The sequence below is a fragment of the Rhinopithecus bieti genome, unplaced genomic scaffold (assembly GCF_001698545.2).
Source record: "Rhinopithecus bieti isolate Rb0 unplaced genomic scaffold, ASM169854v2 scaffold_49509, whole genome shotgun sequence".
Taxonomy (NCBI): Eukaryota; Metazoa; Chordata; class Mammalia; order Primates; family Cercopithecidae; genus Rhinopithecus; species Rhinopithecus bieti.
The window spans coordinates 284,275-294,846 of NW_016819747.1; the positions used below are offsets into that span (position 1 = coordinate 284,275).

At 43.0% G+C, this 10,572-nt stretch overlaps 1 protein-coding gene across 7 annotated transcripts in view; it reads right to left on the bottom strand.

Moving 5' to 3' along the window:
* NR2C2 (nuclear receptor subfamily 2 group C member 2) overlaps window positions 1-9,860 on the bottom strand; it is a 102,092-nt gene extending 92,232 nt beyond the window's left edge. For 3 of the 7 annotated variants that reach the window (XR_001882760.1, XR_001882759.1, XM_017859199.1), the window contains exon 1: window positions 113-342. The gene's annotated coding sequence lies outside the window, so the exon portion shown is untranslated. Of the gene's footprint in view, window positions 1-112; window positions 343-9,762 lie in introns of those variants that run through there. The other 4 variants (XR_001882761.1, XM_017859200.1, XR_001882757.1 and 1 more) reach the window with 3 other exon arrangements.
* Window positions 9,861-10,572: the final 712 nt, after the last annotated feature.

Genomic DNA, 10,572 nt, shown 5'->3' on the forward strand with positions numbered 1-10,572 from the left:
TGTAAGAAGTAAAACAAAATCCTCAAGTGATGTCAGGGAAGTGGGGCAGGGTGGACATTTAACTAAAATGCACCCAGACCAAAAAGGTAACATCAGGGGATAAGACTCTCACCTGAGAGCTTCTCTCACTGCTACCGCAGCCATAGGCGGTCCTAGAGACAGAAAGATCACACAGTGAGAAGGAAGGTCATACATCTTTGAAAAAGTACCACCAGACAATGGCTATCAATTAGGAGATGTCCCACTAGAATAAGAGACTCCAAGCAACAGTGGGTTGTGTCTATATGTAGTCTGAAAAACTATCTTCACTAGCACAATTTTATATGTATGTATTTTTTGAGACGGAGTCTTGCTCTATTGCCAGGCTGGAGCGCAGGGGCGCGATCTCGGCTCACTGCAACCTCCGACTCCCTGGTTCAGGTGATTCTCCTGCCTCAGCTTCCCGAGTAGCTGGGATTACAGGCATGCACCACCACGCCCAGCTAATGTTTGTATTTTTAGTAGAGACAGGGTTTCACCATGTTGGCCAGGATGGTCTCAATCTCCTGACCTCGTGATCCGCCCACCTCAGCCTCCCAAAGTGCTGGGATTACAGGCGTAAGCCACCGTGCCCAGCCAATCTGGGAAAAAAAAAAAAAGAAAAGAAAAAAAGAAAAAAAATCCTATTGTTTTGATACTACAAAGTATAGAAATAAAGCTTCTAAAAACAACCTTCTTGGCTGGTAGAGCCAAGCATAACACTAACAGCAGTAACTAACACTAAGTTACTATACACAGGCATTATATTAACAAGCACTGTGGACAGAACACTAAACTCGCTTTTGGTACAGAAACCTGAGTCTTAAAGGCTAGTACCTGACCCATTCAGTTTATCAACCCTCAAAGACTGCTTCCCACCCCCACAATAATGTTTAGGGGAAAGAACCTGATTAGCTACCAAAAGAAATATACTATTGAGTACTTTCAGTTAAAAAAGAAAAAGTGCTACAGAAGATGTTCCTCTGGTGATTTTACTAATCAAGTCCAACCACCTCCATCAGTGCTTATTAAGTAACTGCCATGAACTCGGCACAATGAACTGACTGCTGAGAATGAACAACAAGGAGGAGGAAGAGGAAAATAAACAGTCCTTGTTCTTGATGAACTTACGAAGGAAACTGAAGTAGCTATGCAAACTAAATGCTATGAATGTCCCAGGGAAAACACATCTATCTCTGCCTGTGAGAACCAATGAAAATGTTACAGGAGAGGAATTATTTAACCTAGGTCTTGAAGGAAAAATTTAAACTTAGCAAGGAAAGACAGATGGATGACAAGAGAGTTCTAAGCAGAGAGGACAGCTCATACGAAACTGGCAGGTATGAGGAAGAATGGCCTATCTGAGGAATTGCAGGCAATATGGTTTGGAATTATTGCAGAGACCAGGGAAGCAGAGAGGCTGACACGGTAGACAAGAGAGAATTATCAGGAGTTTGGCAGAAAAATGATGCACTCATATCTGGATCTTTAAAAAAAAAATTTAGACTGCAGTGTGGGAATGATAGAAAAGACAGAGACTGTAGACGGGAGGCCAGTTAGGAAGTGGAGCAATAGTAAAGTCAACAGATGAAGACGGATTCTTAAAGTAGTGTGTTTTTTTCTGGATAGCACACAAATGACAACAGAGCACAGTATAAAAAAAACTATTTCATATCCAGCCTGGGCAACATCATGACTCCTTATCTCTAAAAAAAATAATTGTAATACAGACCATAGAATGATAGCAGTAAATCATACTTGGCTGACCTTATGTCACAGGTTTTATAAGAAATTCTTTCAAATCCAAGTGTATCAATATCACCCTATCAACAACAAAGAAACAGAGAACACAACAATGACTTTGAATTAGCCCTTCCAGGCTCACAAAGTGATAGCTAACTAAACCTTGTAACCAGAGTTTCTTTAGTGAAGTAGGGCACAGACTTCACTGCAGTGAAAAGCTTGGCTCTGGAAACACCTGAATCTCCAGTTTCAGATAACAATGAACAAGTCCTGGGATAAGGAGACTCTGCTTTCATTAACAGGAATGAGTGAGCCTGCCTTTACATCCACAATCAACAGGTTCAAATCATCCATATTTATGTGTTACATGGCTTATAAATAAAACATGCAATGTATCTACGGTCTTGGTACTTCCTTAGCTAAACAACTATATTGGGTTCTGAGGCTCAGGCACTAAGCCGATTTCTCAGATACTGACCATATGAGGTTACCGTGAAGATTAGATCTTAAGTGTGTATGCGTTGTGCTTGGGACATAGAAATGCAACACATGGTAGCTATTATTGGTGAAAGATGATGGTGCCACTTTTGCTTTCTCAAAGAAATCTGAAAGTAACTCAAACTGTAAAACGCGTATTATGATTAGGAATAGGTCTCTCATTTTGACATAAGGCTCACATGAAATTTAACTATATACACATGGAAGTAGTGTAAACACACACATACAGCCAGGCGCAGGGGCTCACATCTGTAATCCCAGCATTCTGGGAGGCCGAGGCGGGTGGATTACCTGAGGTCAGGAGCTCGAGACCAGCCTGACCAACATGGAGAAGCTCCATCTCTACTAAAAATACAAAATGAGCCAGGCATGGTGGCATATGCCTGTAATCCCAGCTGTTTGAGGCTGAGGCAGGAGAATGGCTTGAATCCAGGAGGCAGAGGCTGCAGTGAGCTGAGATTGAGCCACTGCACTTCAGCCTGGGCAACAAGAGTAAAACTCTGTCTCAAATAATAAAAAAAATAAACACACACACAAAGCATTTGTAATTTGCCCTGTTAAACTGTACAACTGGGTAAAACAATGGGGCTAAATTTGGATAAAATCTTACAAATATTTAAAAATAAACCAATACCTAATAACTACTTGCAAAATACTACTGGGCATAAAACTTTTGATAGGTACAAGGTATTCAGTATAAGTCTAATTATTCTGATTGTTAGAAGTCTGTTCATATTCATGGGAGAATAAAAATGGAAGGATTTAGACAGCCTGAGAGAGGATAAAAAATAAGAAATACATAGCTTTTGAAACTTGCAATCATAGATCAAGACTTGAAAATAGAAAATGAAATTCAAGTGGCAGGTTTAGTGTAATACAAATGTTCATCAACAGAAAAGATACTCATTTGGATGCCTCTAAGGTTAAGTTTAGGTATACTTCCTGTCAATGGAAAGCCAGCTATTATTTAGACTCAAAGTTTACTTAGCTTTAGGGTCAGGTAGTTTCTTGTCCATTGTGCCCCTCCATAGGAAAGTTACTTCTTCCATATTCAAAGTCTGAACTGTAAAAAAGGGCAGCAATGATATGTATATGCTAGGAGTGGCAAGGTGGGGTGAGTGACTAGTAGGGAAGAGAAGCGGCTTTCACCTAAATGAAGTTCTTACATATTTATAGTACCAGGGCAGTTCTACAATTTTCTGTGTGGATACCTCCCCTAAAAAAGTCACTGTATACTGTAGATGATATTTTCTCATTCTACCAAGAGCCCAAGTGTAAGGGTGTTGTGGACTTTCTTCATATCTATCAGTAAGAGCCAGGGTAGATGGATGGAAGGAAAAGCAGGATAAATTCTCTGGACATCCATGATGTACTTTAAATCAAACTAGGCATGATTTAATCCTTAGCATACCTTCTGAGTATGTAGTATTGGCTCACCAATGAAGACGGAAAAAACTGAAACTCAGCACTTACAACTTGTTTCAAATCATCCAGCTAGTAAGTGATGGAGCTAGGATTCCAACTCAGGCCTCTTTGATTCTAAAATTGCAACATTCCCTCTAGATCACAGTGCCCTTCAACATAATTTCCCAGAAAAAAAGAAGTTAAGGAGGGAATAAAAAAAAAAAAAGTGACAGGAAAGAATTATCTATGGGAACAAACTGCTTACATCAATAAGCTAGATCATTTAACAACTGATATACACAACCACTAAGTCCTAATATGTGACTTATGTTTCAGTATTGCTAACAGATATTTCTGAGGCTGCTCCACCCAGGTAGTACCATGGCAGTTCTTTTAGAACCTTGAACGCATTCTTCCCTTAAAACTTAACCTACATGATAATTACATTAATTAAAATAGTGAAGATAATTTTACTATCTTAAGTAAAATTTTTACTTAACTACAACACGCGAATACAAAAGGGCACAAATCACCCAGGCTCAGTGGCTCCTGCCTGTAATCCTACCACTTTGGGAGGCCGAGGTGGGTGGATTGCCTGAGCTCAGGAGCTCAAGACCAGCCTGGGCAACATGGTGAAAACCCGTCTCTACTAAAATACAAAAATTAGCTGGGCATGGTGGCATACGCGTGTAGTTTCAGCTACTCAGGAGGCTATGGCACGAGAATCCTTTGAACCTGGGAGGCAGAGATTGCAGTGAATCAAGATCGCACCACTGCACTCCGGCCTGGGCAGCAGAGGGAGACTCCATTCCAAAAAACAAAAAAAGGCACAAATCATAAATGAACAGTTTGATGAATTTTCACTAACTGAACACACAGAACACACATGTAAATGCCACTCAGATCAGAAAACAAGACATTACCAATACCCCTAAAAGTCCCTCTCACACCCCTTCCCATAGTCATTGACTTCTCTTCCCTCTCCTGACTTTTATAATACTATTGCACTGTTTATAATACACTTTTTGGTGTGTCTGGCTTCCTTTGCCCAACATTATTTTTGTAATAACCATGAGAAGTGAATCCGTTTTCACTGTTGTACAGTATTCTAATGTATGACTATGCCCATTATTTCTCCATTGTATAGGTGATGAACATTTAGATTGTTTCTAGTTTGGAGTCCTTATGATTAGTGCTCCTATGAACATTTTCACACATGCCTTTTGATGCACTGCTATCTTTTCTTCGTTTGAAAATTTTACTATTTTTAAAAATTAACTGTTTCACTTTTATCTATTTTAATTTTATTCTCAAGAAAGTACATTGCTTACTTCTTTAGAAGAGATATATTGCAAATTTACATTTTATTTTTAAAAATCTGTATTATATTAAATAAGTCAACAACACAGTCTAATTATTAACCTTTCCAGTTAAGAGCTGATATATACTTTATGACATCGGCTTTTAGTCTTGGTAAAGCAATCAATTAAAAGACGATTTTTCAGTAATTCCAGGGTTAGTCATCTTATCGACCTAATAAAAAGATGTATCATTACAGACACTATAGTGGGGGGAAAGGGGAAAAGAACGAGTGTGGTACAAATGACATACCCAAAACGTTCTAGAAATAATACCTAATCAGACTCACTATACAACAAACACCACTGGAGGAAATGCAGCATGAAGCCTGCTAGTATTGTGTAACTTCTCAAGGGCCATCCAGCCTCAGCTTTTTTTTTTTTTTTTTGAGATGAAGTCTCACACCGTTGCCCAGCTGGAGTGCAGTGGCGCGATCTCGGCTCACTGCAACCTCCACCTCCCAGGTTCAAGCAATTCTCCTGCCTCAGCCTCCCGAGTAGCTGGGATTACAGGTGCCCGCCACCACACCCTGCTAATTTTTTGTACTTTTAGTAGAGACAGGGTTTCACTATGTTGGCCAGGCTGGTCTTGAACTCCTGACCTAGTGATCCACCTGCCTTGGCCTCCCAAAGTGCTGGGATTACAGGGGTGAGCCACCACGCCAGGCCGTACGTGTATCTTTCTTTTCAAGGAACATCAGTGGGCAGTCAGGTAGGAAACTTTTCTCCCCTGCATAGCTTTTATCAATATATGAACAACAAAGGTAAATAAAGCGCTCCCTGTAAAACCAGGAAGCCTTCAAGCTTGAGTCTAGCCCTACCAGCCTCTCATTTCTCCTCTTCAGTTTTCAGTAGCAGTCACACCATTTTCCAGGCCCCAAGACCTTTTCTCATAACTCTCACTAACCCAAACAGGGGGAAATATTCTTTTACACTTGGGCTCTTGGAATGAAATTCCTCTCCATCTATATGTTAACACTTCAGGGATTAGAATCTTTGGCGTTATTGTTGGTAGCCTCAGAGAGGCTACCAACTCCAGGTTCTGAAGCCAGGCCTTTCTGCCTTCATAGCACAAGCTCTGTCACTGCACTGCCCTGCCACGTCACTCCTTGAAGACAGATGCTAAAAACTTCCTAGCTGCCAGGCAGGGTGGCTCACACCTGTAATCCCAGCACTTTCGGAGGCCAAGGTGGGTGGATCACGAGGTCAGGAGATCGAGACCATCCTGGCTAACATGGTGAAACACCGTCTCTACTAAAAATACAAAAAATTAGCTGGGTGTGGTGGTAGGCGTCTGCAGTCCCAGCGACTCTGGAGGCTGAGGCAGGAGAATGGCGTGAACCCGGGAGGCGGAGCTTGCAGTGAGCTGAGATCGAGCCACTGCACTCCAGCCTGGGAGACAGAGCAAGACTCCGTCTCAAAACAAAACAAAATTCCCAGCCATCATCATAAAGTGAGGAGGCTGTTACACATAGGGATTTTCTTCTTTCTATAAAGGAATGATTATGAAAACAAAACTTCAAAGTCACTGTGAATACAACTAATGAAAGCAATAAATAACTTAATGGTGTAAGATAATATATAGTTGTTTTACTAAACTAGCAGTTATTTGGTTACCCTGAGTAATTAGCTCAAGGAATCCAAGTGTTGAACAAGTGATACCAAAAATCTTTGAGCAAGACAGAAAAAAAAAATTCCAAAAATAAACAGTTAAACTATTATTATTTTTAAAATACCATAACAATATCTTATTTTAAAAGTTTTACAATATAAATACAAATGTTTTATTTACCACACTTTCGAGTACAAACTTGACGTATACTTAACAAAATTTGCTTTTACCTTGGTAAAGCAATTAAAAGTGATTTTCAATAATTTCATTAAATGAATCAATTTATCTTTAGAAAGATAAACATCCCAAATTAATGGCTACAGAGACTTTCAATTCCCAACTCCCTGTGAACCCACTGAACGCTTCTTCCTTGCTCTCCAATCCCCTGTGATGGTGAGACAAAAATCAGAATATTTGATTTCAAGAAAATCGTGTTAGCTTGGTGCTTTGTTTCTTCAGTTAAAGTAAATAACATAATTATGTTTGGGTTATTTATTTCTTCACATATGAACTTATTAACTTTCATGTAGTTAAACTTGTAATTCAATCATAAAAAAATTAGTGGGAAAAATTATTGAAATGGGTCATTTTATCCATATTTACGCCTCCAGGCAGTGGCGTATCTGTCAGACATCACTTCCTAAATTCAACCAAATATTATAACATGCTTATTATCGCTGGCAGTGCTATCTGAATTGCCAAATCAATGCACAGCAACTTAGTTACCAGTGACACCATAAATTATCAACAATTCATTCAACAAATAGTGCCAGGCACTCTTCTAAGTGCTGGATAAGTAATGGTGAACAAAATGTATTCCTGCTCTCACAACTTAACAGTGTGGTGAGGACAGACATTAATCAAATAATCACAGAGTGTGTAATTATAAAGTGAGATAAAGGTTATAAAGAAAAGAAACAATAAAAAGAGTCTGATCTAGACCAGCAATGGGAATTAGGGAGGACTTCCCTGAAGAAGCGATGCTTGAACCAATATCTGAGGTAGGGTGGGGGTAGGGGGTAAGCTTACACTGTCAGTTACACTAGTCAAGGAAGCTGAAGGCAGGCCAGTGTGTCTAGAGCACAGGGAGCTAGGTACCACAGATAAGAAAATAATGAAAAGCCTTGGAAAGGTTTTTAAACATGGAACAGGAAGCCTCTGCCATTACGTGGGTTCTGGTGGGGCCTGAACAACATACTGCCTGTAAGAGAGTTTTATAAATCATAAAGCACCCTATACTTTGGTTAGTACTATTTAGCTCCACTATTTTGTTTTCTAAACTGTTGTCCTGCATGCCATGTAACTAGCTGAAAGCATAGAGCTGGGCCGGGCGCGGTGGCTCAAGCCTGTAATCCCAGCACTTTGGGAGGCCAAGATGGGCGGATCACGAGGTCAGGAGATCGAGACCATCCTGGCTAACACGGTGAAACCCCGTCTCTACTAAAAAATACAAAAAACTAGCCGGGCGAGGTGGCGGGCGCCTGTAGTCCCAGCTACTCGGAGGCTGAGGCAGGAGAATGGCATAAACCCGGGAGGCGGGGCTTGCAGTGAGCTGAGAACCGGCCACTGCACTCCAGCCTGGGCCACAGAGCGAGACTCCGTCTCAAAAAAAAAAAAAAAAAAAAAAAAAAAAAGCATAGAGCTAAAACTATTATCTCGGTGTTCGAATCTATTGTTTTTGCTCCTACACCACACTGCATAAAAATTTCATTGTTTATATCACTTAGTCCAATGTCTATACCAGTACTTCATAATGACAATAACTCTATTTACACAGTATTTACTATACGTCAGGCACTTTTCTAAGCTCTATTATTTACATTAACTCATTTAATCCTCAGTTCTAGAAGGAAGGTTCTATTATTGTCCAGATGAGGACAGTGAGGCTAGGAAAGGTAGCTTTCCTAGCAAAATCACACTGCTACTAAAAGTTGGGAGTTGCTAACCACAACACTAAAACATTTTACGTCTGTGTATATATGTGTATACATATCTCTATCTCGAGAGACAGAGAGAAAACTCACACACAGAGAATTATATTCAACTGCAGTCTGGGCGACAGAGTGAGACTCTGGTCTCAATCAATCAATCAATCATATTCACATGTTTGAGGACCAGTGTCTTAGTCATTTTTGTATTCCCAGCCTAGCACATAGTGCCTGGAGTATTCGTAGCACTCAGGAAATACTGATGAATTGAAAATATATATAAGAGGCTAACGAAGGATTTCAATCTGGAAGTAAAGTGAGTTTCTGATGCCCTCCTCCCAAGTCTTGTATTCATCAGCAATTCATATGAAGGCTGTATCTTTCTCGACTTTCTTATTATTATATTGAAGATTTGTTTCTCACTACCGTTGCTATTATTTCACAGCCTTTGGCCTGGAGACAGGGTGGGATAATGGACAATTACTAGTTTCAACCAACTCTCCAGCCACAAGCAGCCAGTTCTCGTCACATCAAACGCTCTTCCTCCAGGGCCGTTACACGGGCTGTCCTGTCTGGAATGCTATTCCTTCCTTGGGTTCCTCTGTTCAAACAGCACTTGCTCAGAGAGGCCACCCTGGCCATTCCATCTAAATTAATGCCTCAGGTCTTCTTCAGCAGGTCATTTGGCTTCGTTTCTTTCACAGAACTTATGACTCTCTGGAATTATTTATTTGTCTATTCACCTCCCAGCCCCCAACTCTAGTAAGGCAGGGGTCTTGTACAGCTGGTTCTCCAGATGTACCCCTAGTGCCTAAAAAACTAAGTCAACATGTATTCAGTGAACGAATGAGAAGAGAATTACCCCCGAATTGTGCTCTCTCAAACCCTAAATACCCTTAAGCTTGCCTCCCCTGGTGGCTATAAAACCATTTTTAACAATAACACCATTTCCAAGTGACTCTGAGGCTCGCAAAGTAGCGTTGACTCCATTTTCTGAGAACAGCCCCACAAACAATGCTCAGAAGGGAGGTCCGGCCTGGCAAGAACGCCCATGCTACCCATTTACAGTCGGTAACATTGAGCTTCATTAGGGGATGCGCCAAGGCCGCTCCGAAACAACGAGCAGGAGCCCTGAAAGGTGTCCTGGTTCCGAAAATCTCTTCCCACGAGAGCGCATCGTGGACTCGAAATGCTTCATCACCTTTATTACTATTGTTCTTCTGTACTCATTCTGGACGCATTCCAGGCGGAGGGAAGCTACCCACCTCCAGACCCAGGGCAGGGCGCCGGCCTCTCCACCCGGCCGCGCCCCTCGCGCCCCGCCCCAGCCCCGCCCCCACCGACCCGGCCCCACTCCGCGCCCTGGCCTCTACTCCCGCCCCGCCAGGGCTCCCGCGCCCCACAAGGACCGCCCTCTTTCGCCTTAGCCAATCAACAAAGATCAGGGGGGCGGTGCCACAGGCCCCGACCCTCCTATCCGGGCGCCAATTGGTCAGCCCATCAGTCGCTCACGAGGTCGCGCCTCGCACCCGCCTTCCTCCCTTTCCTTTACCCACCCCTTCAGAAAAAACGGCGGTTGGGCAGTGGCGGCCGCCAAAGGCGGACTAGAAGCGGAGGGGTGAAAAGCCCGGGAGAGAGGGAAGAAGGGACTGCAGGAGGGAGGAGAAGGATAAGGAGGAAGGGAGCCCGCCCAGCCAGAGCCATCTCCGTCGAGAACAAAATGGCGGCGCTGGCGGAGGGCCAACTGTGAGGCGGGGCCGCGGCCATTCCCCCTCCGCCCCCACCCTTGCGCCGGCCGGGCCGGTCAGGGGAACCCGCTCGCTTCGCCCGGCCGCGGGCGGGGAGGGGAGGGGAGCGGCCCGGCCCACTATGCAAAGCGCCGGGCGCCGCCGCCGCCACCCCGTGGCAAAGGTAAAAGGGTCAGGTTCAGCCGCCGCCGCGGCGCCTCCATGTCCGCGCGCCAGGCCCGCCCCCTCCGCCGTCGGCCCGAGCCCGCCCGACCCTCTTTCAA